Genomic DNA, 12,421 nt, shown 5'->3' on the forward strand with positions numbered 1-12,421 from the left:
GCTGTCAGTCATAAAAACCCCATATGATTCTGGTATCTCTGTAATCACACCGACCCGAAGAATAAAGTCGTCTAATCACTTATACCGCACGAGGAATGGCATAAAAAATAAACTCTCGGGTTAGGGTTGGGCTAGGGTTAGGGCTAGGGTTAGGGCTGGGGTTGGGGTTAGGGTTGTGATAGGGTTGGGATGTTTTTCAAAAGTAAGAAAAAAAGATGACGATATGGCGACTAGTGTTGAGCGCAAGTGCTCGCTACTTGAGTTTGCATCGGGTGTTCTGGTATGCACTGAGTATCGTGGGTATTTGAGTGACATGCTCGAGTCTCCGCCCCATATGCTTCACGGCCCAAAAACTTTGCGGGGATTGCCTGCCATGCACGAGCGATCCCCGCATGGTTTTTTTTGGGTGTCTAATAACCGTGAAACATGCGGGGCAGGGACTCGAGCATGTCACTTGAGCACACGCAGTACATGGTGCATACCTGAGTACCCGATGCAAACTCAAGTAGCGAGCACTTGCGCTCAAGACTAATGACAACTTATTCAATATGATGACCTAATGTTATCAAATTCTGTGTCGTACCTCTGGGTTCAAAATGTTCACTATACCCCTTGATAAAATCCTTGAGGGGTCTAGTTTCCAAAATGGGGTCACTTGTGGGGGGTTTCCACTGTTTAGGCACACAGGGGCTCTCCAAATGTGACATGGTGTCCGCTAACAATTTGAGCCGATTTTCCAATTCAATTTGTTAGCAGACACCATGTCGCGTTTGGAGAGCCCCTGTGAGCCTAAACATTGCAGCTCCCCCACAAGTGACCCCATTTTGGAAACTAGACCCCCCAAGGCACCTATCTAGATGCATAGTGAGCACTTGGAACCCCCAGGTGCTTCACAAATTAATCCGTAAAAATAAAAGTGTTTTTTTTTCCACTTTTTCATTTTTACGAATCTATTTGTGAAGCACCTGGGGGTTCCAAGTGCTCACTATGCATCTAAATAGGTGCCTTGTGGGGTCTAGTTTCCAAAATGGGGTCACTTGTGGGGGAGCTCCAATGTTTAGGCACACAGGGGCTCTCCAAACGCGACATGGTGTCCGCTAACAATTTGAGCCGACTTTCCAATTCAATTTGTTAGCTGACACCATGTCGCGTTTGGAGAGCCCCTGTGAGCCTAAACATTGGCGCTCCCCCACAAGTGACCCCATTTTGGAAGCTAGAACCCCAAGGCACCTATCTAGATGCATAGTGAGCACTTGCAACCCCCAGGTGCTTCACAAATTAATCCGTAAAAATAAAAAAGTGTTTTTTTTTCCACTTTTTCATTTTTCCGAATCAATTTGTGAAGCACCTGGGGGTTCCAAGTGCTCACTATGCATCTAGATAGGTGCCTTGGGGGTCTAGTTTCCAAAATGGGGTCAATTGTGGGGGAGTTCCAATGTTTAGGCACACAAGGGCTCTCCAAACGCAACATGGTGTCCGCTAACAATTTGAGCCGATTTTCCATTCAATTTGTTAGCGGACACCATGTCGCGTTTGGAGAGCCCTGTGAGCCTAAACATTGGAGCTCTCCCACAAGTGACCCCATTTTGGAAACTAGACCCCCCAAAGCACCTATCTAGATGCATAGTGAGCACTTGCAACCCCCAGGTGCTTCACAAATTAATCCGTAAAAATAAAAAAGTGTTTTTTTTTCCACTTTTTCATTTTTCCGAATCAATTTGTGAAGCACCTGGGGGTTCCAAGTGCTCACTATGCATCTAGATAGGTGCCTTGGGGGGTCTAGTTTCCAAAATGGGGTCACTTGTGGGGGAGCTCCAATGTTTAGGCACACAGGGGCTCTCCAAACGCAACATGGCGTCCGCTAATTATTCAAGCAAATTTTACAATCAAAAAGTCAAATGGCGCTCCTTCCCTTCCGAGCCCTGCCGTGCGCCCAAAGTGGTTTTTCCCCACATATGGGGTATCTTCGTGCCCAGGGGAAATTGCACAACAAATTTTGGGGTCCAATTTTTTTTGTTACCTCTGCTAAAATAAAAAAAATTGGGTCTAAAGTAACATTTGTGCAAAAAAAGTTAAATGTTCATTTTTTTCTTCCACATTCCAAAAATTCCTATGAAGCACCTGAAGGGTTAATACAGTTCTTGAATGTGGTTTTGAGCACCTTGAGGGGTGCAGTTTTTAGAATGGTGTCACTTTTGGGTATTTTCTGTCATAAAGACCTCTCAAAGTCACTTCAAATGTGATGCGGTCCCTAAAAAAATGGTTTTGTAAATTTTGTTGGAAAAATGAGAAATCGCTGGTCAACTTTTAACCCTTATAGCTCCCTAACGAAAAAAAAATTTTGGTTCCAAAATTGTGCTGATGTAATGCAGACATGTGGGAAATGTTATTTATTAACTATTTTGTGTGACATATCTCTCTGATTTAAGGGCATAAAATTTCAAATTTTTAAAATTGCAAAATTTTCAAAATTTTCGCCAAATTTCCATTTTTTTCACAAATAAACGCAAGTGATATCGAAGAAATTTTACAACAATCATGAAGTACAATATGTCACGAAAAAACATTCTCAGAATCAGGGGGATCCGTTGAAGCCTTCCAGAGTAATTATCTCATAAAGTGACAGTGGTCAGAATTGTAAAAATTGGCCCGGTCATTAACGTGCAAACCACTCTCAGGGGTAAAGGGGTTAAAGGACCTCTGTTATGTTTTTATCCAGTGATATATATGTATAGAGCAGGGATGTCAAACTTAAATGCACAGAGGGCCAAAAGTCGCGGGCCAACCAGTATTCAATATAATATTCCCACATAGTCCTCCATACAGAATAATGGGCCTCACATAGTCCTCCATCTACTATATAATTGTCTTATTCTGTCTGTCTGTCTGTCCAGGAAATCCCGCATCGCTCATTGGTCCGGCAGCGGCCAATCAGCGCCGCGGGATTTCAGAAAAAAGATGGCGGCCGTTAGCGGCTCATCTGCGGGACGGAGCTCAGCGGCGTTGCAGCCGGGAGATGACCGGCGCGAGGCGCTCATCTCCCGGCCGGTAGCAGCGGAAGGACCGCCGGCGTCGCTGACCTCCATGCGGAAGGGAGGACCGGGGAGCGGCGCTGCGGGTCGGGATACTTCTGTTGCGAGCGCCCGATCATGTCCCGGGTTCTCGCAGCGGAAGTAGCTGCACAGGCAGCGCCGCTCCCCGGTCCTCACCAAGACGATTCGATGATTGGTCGCGGTCTTCGGACCCGACCAATCACTGATCTTAGCGCAAAAGTTAAATACCGCTGTGCTGATTGGTCGCGGACGCTGCCCGCGACCAATCACCGATTTGGGCGCCAAATTTAAATATCGGCCGCGACCAATCAGCACAGTAGTGTTTAACTTTTGCGGCAAGATCAGTGATTGGTCGCGGGCCAAGACCGCGACCAATCACCGATTTGTGCTGCACATTTAAATAGCGGCCGCGACCAATTGGATGTCAGCTCCGCTCCCCGGTCCTCCCTTCACACCCTAGCCGCTGATGTCCCCACAGTATCCGCATGGTGTTACAAAGATCCGGACATTTGTGTTAAAAATCGCTGATTGGTCGCAGGCGGTGCCCGCGACCAATCACCGATTTGGGCGCCAAATTTAAATATTGGCCGCGACCAATCACCGATCTTGGCTCCACATTTAAACACCGCTGTACTGATTGGTCGCGGACGCTATTTAAATGTGGCGCCAAAATCGGTGATTGGTCGCGCCCAGCGTCGGCGACCAATCAGCAGAGAGGTGTTTAACTTTAGCGCCAAGATCACTGATTGGTCGCGTGCGGAGAGCGCGAACAATCAGCGAATCGTATTGGTGAGGAGCGGGGAGCGGAATCGTATTAGTGAGAACCGGGGAGCGCCGCTGCCTGTGCGGATACTTCCACTGCGAGAACCCGGGACATGAGCGACTGCTCGCAGCAGAAGTATCCCGACCTGCAGCGCCGCTCCCCGGTCCTCTCTTCACACACTAGCCGCTGATGTCCCCACAGTATCCGCATGGTGTTACAAAGATCCGGACATTTGTGTTAAAAATCGCTGATTGGTCGCTGGCGCTGCCCGCGACCAATCACCGATTTGGGCGCCAAATTTAAATATCGGCCGCGACCAATCAGCACAGCGGTGTTTAAATCTGGAGCCAAGATCGGTGATTGGTCGCGTCCGATATTTAAATTTGGCGCCCAAATTGGTGATTGGTCGCGCCCAGCGCGGCGACCAATCTGCACAGCGGTGTTTTAATTTGGCGCCGTGATTTGTCGCGGCCAGCGCCAGCGACCAATCAGCGATTTTTAACACAAATGTCCGGACCTTTGTAACACCATGCGGATACTGTGGGGACATCAGCGGCTAGGGTGTGAAGGGAAGACCGGGGAGCGGCGCTGCGGGTCGGGATACTTCTGCTGCGAGCGCCCGCTCATGTCCCAGGTTCTCGCAGCGGAAGTATCCGCACAGGCAGCGGCGCTGACATCCATGCAGCTAGGGTGTGAAGGGAGGACCGGGGAGCGGCGCTGACATCCAATTGGTCGCGGCCGCTATTTCAAAGTGCCGCACAAATCGGTGATTGGTCGCGGTCTTGGGCCGCGACCAATCACGGATCTTGCCGCAAAAGTTAAACACTACTGTCCTGATTGGTCGCGGACGCTGCCCGCGACCAATCACCGATTTGGGCGCCACATTTAAATATTGTCCGCGACCAATCACCGATCTTGGCTCCACATTTAAACACCGCTGTACTGATTGGTCGCGGACGCTATTTAAATGTGGCGCCAAAATCGGTGATTGGTCGCTCCCAGCGTCGGCGACCAATCAGCACAGCGGTGTTTAAATGTGGCGCCAAGATCGGTGATTGGTCGCGGCCGATATTTAAATATGGCGCCCAAATCGGTGATTGGTCGCGGGCAGCGGCAGTGACCAATCAGCGATTTTGAACAAAAATGTCAGGATCTTTGTAACACCATGCGGATACTGTGGGGACATCAGCGGCTAGAGTGTCAAGGGAGGACCGGGGAGCGGCGCTGCGAGTCGGGATACTTCTGCTGTGAGCAGTCGCTCATGTCCCGGCTTCTCGGAGCGGAAGTATCCGCACAGGCAGCGGCGCTCCCCGGTCCTCACTAATAGGATTCCGCTCCCCGCTCCTCACTAATACGATTCGCTGATTGGTCGCTAAAGTTAAACACCGCTCTACGGCCCCTGCCCGCGACCAATCACCGATTTGGGCGCCACATTTAAATAGCGGCCGCGACCCATCACCAATTTTGACGCCACATTTAAACACTGCTATGCTAATTGGTCGCGGACGCCAGCCGCGACCAATCACCGATTTGGGCGCCATATTTAAATATCGGCCGCGACCAATCACCGATCTTGGCGCCACATTTAAACACCGCTGTGCTGATTGGTCGCCGACGCTGGGACACAGTTTGCTGATTGGTCGCGGCCGCCACCTGTGACCAATCACCGATATTGCCGCCAAATTTAAACACCGTTTTGCTGATTGCGCCCGGTCGGCCGCATACCTATTCTAGAATACCCGATGCGTTCAAATCGGACCACCATCTAGTACAATATAATGGGCCTCACGTAGTCCTCCATACAGTATAATGGGCCCCACAAAGCTCTCCATACAGTATAATGGGCCCCACATAGTCCTCCATGCAGTATAATCGGCCCCACAAAGTTCTCCATACGATATAATGGGCCCCACATAGTCCTCCATACAGTATAATGGGCCCCACATAGTCCTCCATACAGTATAATGGGCCCCACATAGTCCTCCTTACAGGATAATGGCCTCACATAGTTCTCCATACAGTATAATGGGCCCCAGATAGTCCTCCATACAGTATAATGGGCCCCACATAGTCCTCAATACAGTATAATGGGCCCCACATAGTCCTCCATACAGTATAATGGGCCACACATAGTCCTCCATACACAATAATGGGCCACACATAGTCCTCCATACACAATAATGGGCCACACATAGTCCTCCATACAGAATAATGGCCCCACACAGTGCTCCATACAGTATAATGGGCCTCACATAGTCCTCCATACAGTATAATGGGCCCCACACAGTGCTCCATACAGTATAATGGGCCCCACATAGTGCTCCATACTGTATAATGGGCCAGACATAGTGCTCCATACAGTATAATAGGCCCCACATAGTCCGCCATATAGAATAATGGGCCCCACATAGTCCGCCATACAGTATAATAGGTCCCACATAGTCCTCCATACAGTATAATGGGCCCTACAAAGTCCTCCATACAATATAATGGGCCTCACATAGTCCTCCATACAGTATAACGGGTCTCACATAGTTCTCCATACAATATAATGGGCCCCACATAGTCCTCCATACAATATAACGGGCCTCACATAGTCCTCCATACGGTATAACAGGCCTCACATTGTCCTCCATACAGTATAACGGGCCCCACATAGTCCTCCATACAATATAACGGGCCTCACATAGTTCTCCATACAATTTAATGGGCCTCATATACTCCTCCATACAGTATAACGGGCCTCACATAGTTCTCCATACAGTATACTGGGCCCCACATAGTCCTCCATACAATATAACGGGCCTCACATAGTTCTCCATACAATGTAATGGGCCTCACATAGTCATCCATACAGTATAATGGGCCCCACATAGTTCTCCATACAATATAATGGGCCCCACATAGTCCTCCATACAGTATAATGGGCACCACATAGTCCTCCATACAGTATAATGGGCCCCACATAGTCCTCCATCAACTATATAATTGTCTTATCCCGTCTGTCTGTCTATCTGTCTGTCTATCTGTCCAGGAAATCCCGCGTCGCTCATTGGTCCGGCAGCGGCCAATCAGCGAGATTGGCGCCAAATGTAAACACCGCTGTGCTGATTGGTCGCGGGCGCCAGCGACCGCTACCAATCAGCGATTTTGGCGCCAAATTTAAACACCGCTCTGCTCATTGGTCCCGGCCGCCGGCCGGCCGAGACCAATCAGCGAGATTGCCGCTAAATTTAAACAACGCTCTGCTGATTGGTCGATTTTATCGCCAAATTTAAACAAGCTCTCCGGTCCTCACTAACACAGTTCGCTGATTGGTCGCGGCCGCCACCCGTGACCAATCACCGATATTGCCACCAAATTTAAACACCGTTTTGCTAATTGCGCCCGGTCGGCCGCATACCTATTCTAGAATACCCGATGCGTTCGAATCGGGCCACCATCTAGTACAATATAATGGGCCCACATAGTCCTCCATACAGTATAATGGGCCCAACATAGTCCTCCATACAGTATAATGGGCCACACATAATCCTCCATACAGAATAATGGGCCACACATAGTCCTCGATACAGAATAATGGGCCACACATAGTCCTCCATACAGAATAATGGGCCCCACATAGTCCTCCATACAATATAATGGGCCTCACATAGTCCTCCATACAGAATAATGGGCCTCACATAGTTCTCCATACAATATAATGGGACCCACAAAGTTCTCCATACAATATAATGGGCCTCACATAGTCCTCCATACAGAATAATGGGCCCCACATAGTTCTCCATACAATATAATGGGCCTCACATAGTTCTCCATACAATATAATGGGCCTCACATAGTCCTCCATACAGTATAATGGGCCCCACATAGTCCTCCATACAGTATAATGGGCCACACGTAGTCCTCCATACAGTATAATGGGCCCCACATAGTCCTCCATACAGTATAATGGGCCCACATAGTCCTTCATACTGGATAATGGCCTCACATAGTCCTCCATACAGTATAATGGGCACCACATAGTCCTCCATACAGAATAATGGGCCCCACATAGTCCTCCATACAGAATAATGGGCCTCACATAGTCCTCCATACAGAATAATGGGCCCCACATAGTCATCCATACAGAATAATGGGCCCCACATAGTCCTCCATACAGAATATTGGGCCCCACATAGTACTCCATACAGAATAATGGGCCCCACATAGTTCTCCATACAATATAATGGGCCCCACATAGTCCTCCATACAGTATAATGGGCCCCACATAGTCCTCCATACAGTATAATGGGCCACACATAGTCCTCCATACAGAATAATGGGCCACACATAGTCCTCCATACAGAATAATGGGCCACACATAGTCCTCCATACAATATAATAGGCCTCACATAGTCCTCCATACAGAATAATGAGCCCCACATAGTTCTCCATACAATATAATGGGCCCCACATAGTCCTCCATAAAGAATAATGGGCCCCACATAGTCCTCCATGCAGAATAATGGTCCCCACATAGTCCTCCATACAGTATAATGGGCCCCACAAAGTTCTCCATACCATATAATGGGCCTCACATAGTCCTCCATACAGAATAATGGGCCCCATATAGTTCTCCATACAATATAATGGGCCTCACATAGTTCTCCATACAGTATAATGGGCCTCACATAGTCCTCCATACAGTATAATGGGCCCCACATAGTCCTCCATACAGTATAATGGGCCCCACATAGTCCTCCATACAGTATAATGGGCCCACATAGTCCTCCATACAGTATAATGGGCCCAACATAGTCCTCCATACAGTATAATGGGCCACACATAATCCTCCATACAGAATAATGGGCCACACATAGTCCTCGATACAGAATAATGGGCCACACATAGTCCTCCATACAGAATAATGGGCCCCACATAGTCCTCCATACAATATAATGGGCCTCACATAGTCCTCCATACAGAATAATGGGCCTCACATAGTTCTCCATACAATATAATGGGCCCCACAAAGTTCTCCATACAATATAATGGGCCTCACATAGTCCTCCATACAGAATAATGGGCCCCACATAGTTCTCCATACAATATAATGGGCCTCACATAGTTCTCCATAAAATATAATGGGCCTCACATAGTCCTCCATACAGTATAATGGGCCCCACATAGTCCTCCATACAGTATAATGGGCCACACGTAGTCCTCCATACAGTATAATGGGCCCCACATAGTCCTCCATACAGTATAATGGGCCCACATAGTCCTCCATACTGTATAATGGCCTCACATAGTCCTCCATACAGTATAATGGGCACCACATAGTCCTCCATACAGAATAATGGGCCCCACATAGTCCTCCATACAGAATAATGGGCCTCACATAGTCTTCCATACAGAATACTGGGCCCCACATAGTCTTCCATACAGAATAATGGGCCCCACATAGTCCTCCATACAGAATATTGGGCCCCACATAGTACTCCATACAGAATAATGGGCCCCACATAGTTCTCCATACAATATAATGGGCCCCACATAGTCCTCCATACAGTATAATGGGCCCCACATAGTCCTCCATACAGTATAATGGGCCACACATAGTCCTCCATACAGAATAATGGGCCACACATAGTCCTCCATACAGAATAATGGGCCACACATAGTCCTCCATACAATATAATAGGCCTCACATAGTCCTCCATACAGAATAATGGGCCCCACATAGTTCTCCATACAATATAATGGGCCCCACATAGTCCTACATAAAGAATAATGGGCCCCACATAGTCCTCCATGCAGAATAATGGTCCCCACATAGTCCTCCATACAGTATAATGGGCCCCACAATGTTCTCCATACCATATAATGGGCCTCACATAGTCCTCCATACAGAATAATGGGCCCCATATAGTTCTCCATACAATATAATGGGCCTCACATAGTTCTCCATACAATATAATGGGCCTCACATAGTCCTCCATACAGTATAATGGGCCCCACATAGTCCTCCATACAGTATAATGGGCCCCACATAGTCCTCCATACAGTATAATGGGCCCCACATAGTCCTCCATACAGTATAATGGGCCCACATAGTCCTCCATACAGTATAATGGCCTCACATAGTTCTCCATACAGTATAATGGGCCTCACATAGTCCTCCATACAGTATAATGGGCCCCACATAGTCCTCCATACAGTATAATGGGCCCCACATAGTGCTCCATACAGTATAATGGCCCCACATAGTCCTCCATACAGTATAATGGCCCCACATAGTCCTCCATACAGTATAATGGGCTCCACATAGTACTCCATACAGAATAATGGGCCCCACATAGTCCTCCATACAGTATAATGGGCCCCACATAGTCCTCCATACAGTATAATGGGCCCCACATAGTCCTCCATACAGAATAATGGGCACCACATAGTGCTCCATACAGTATAATGGCCCCACATAGTCCTCCATACAGAGTAATGGGCCACACATAGTCCTCCATACAGTATAATGGGCCACACGTAGTCCTCCATACAGTATAATGGGCCCCACATAGTCCTCCATACAGTATAATGGGCCCACATAGTCCTTCATACTGTATAATGGCCTCACATAGTCCTCCATACAGTATAATGGGTACCACATAGTCCTCCATACAGAATAATGGGCCCCACATAGTCCTCCATACAGAATAATGGGCCTCACATAGTCCTCCATACAGAATAATGGGCCCCACATAGTTATCCATACAGAATAATGGGCTCCACATAGTCCTCCATACAGAATATTGGGCCCCACATAGTACTCCATACAGAATAATGGGCCCCACATAGTTCTCCATACAATATAATGGGCCCCACATAGTCCTCCATACAGTATAATGGGCCCCACATAGTCCTCCATACAGTATAATGGGCCACACATAGTCCTCCATACAGAATAATGGGCCACACATAGTCCTCCATACAGAATAATGGGCCCCACATAGTTCTCCATACAATATAATGGGCCCCACATAGTCCTCCATTAAGAATAATGGGCCCCACATAGTCCTCCATGCAGAATAATGGTCCCCACATAGTCCTCCATACAGTATAATGGGCCCCACAAAGTTCTCCATACCATATAATGGGCCTCACATAGTCCTCCATACAGAATAATGGGCCCCATATAGTTCTCCATACAATATAATGGGCCTCACATAGTTCTCCATACAATATAATGGGCCTCACATAGTCCTCCATACAGTATAATGGGCCCCACATAGTCCTCCATACAGTATAATGGGCCCCACATAGTCCTCCATACAGTGTAATGGGCCCACATAGTCCTCCATACAGTATAATGGGCCCAACATAGTCCTCCATACAGTATAATGGGCCACACATAATCCTCCATACAGAATAATGGGCCACACATAGTCCTCGATACAGAATAATGGGCCACACATAGTCCTCCATACAGAATAATGGGCTCTACATAGTCCTCCATACAATATAATGGGCCTCACATAGTCCTCCATACAGAATAATGGGCCTCACATAGTTCTCCATACAATATAATGGGCCCCACAAAGTTCTCCATACAATATAATGGGCCTCACATAGTCCTCCATACAGAATAATGGGCCCCACATTGTTCTCCATACAATATAATGGGCCTCACATAGTTCTCCATACAATATAATGGGCCTCACATAGTCCTCCATACAGTATAATGGGCCCCACATAGTCCTCCATACAGTATAATGGGCCACACGTAGTCCTCCATACAGTATAATGGGCCCCACATAGTCCTCCATACAGTATAATGGGCCCACATAGTCCTCCATACTGTATAATGGCCTAACATAGTCCTCCATACAGTATAATGGGCACCACATAGTCCTCCATACAGAATAATGGGCCCCACATAGTCCTCCATACAGAATAATGGGCCTCACATAGTCCTCCATACAGAATAATGGGCCCCACATAGTCTTCCATACAGAATAATGGGCCCCACATAGTCCTCCATACAGAATATTGGGCCCCACATAGTACTCCATACAGAATAATGGGCCCCACATAGTTCTCCATACAATATAATGGGCCCCACATAGTCCTCCATACAGTATAATGGGCCCCACATAGTCCTCCATACAGTATAGTGGGCCACACATAGTCCTCCATACAGAATAATGGGCCACACATAGTCCTCCATACAGAATAATGGGCCACACATAGTCCTCCATACAATATAATAGGCCTCACATAGTCCTCCATACAGAATAATGGGCCCCACATAGTTCTCCATACAATATAATGGGCCCCACATAGTCCTCCATAAAGAATAATGGGCCCCACATAGTCCTCCATGCAGAATAATGGTCCCCACATAGTCCTCCATACAGTATCATGGGCCCCACAAAGTTCTCCATACCATGTAATGGGCCTCACATAGTCCTCCATACAGAATAATGGGCCCCATATAGTTCTCCATACAATATAATGGGCCTCACATAGTTCTCCATACAATATAATGGGCCTCACATAGTCCTCCATACAGTATAATGGGCCCCACATAGTCCTCCATACAGTATAATGGGCCCCACATAGTCCT

Source organism: Phyllobates terribilis, unplaced genomic scaffold, assembly GCF_046119375.1.
Source record: "Phyllobates terribilis strain yellow unplaced genomic scaffold, ASM4611937v1 Scaffold_10__3_contigs__length_209671492, whole genome shotgun sequence".
NCBI classification, from domain to species: domain Eukaryota; kingdom Metazoa; phylum Chordata; class Amphibia; order Anura; family Dendrobatidae; genus Phyllobates; species Phyllobates terribilis.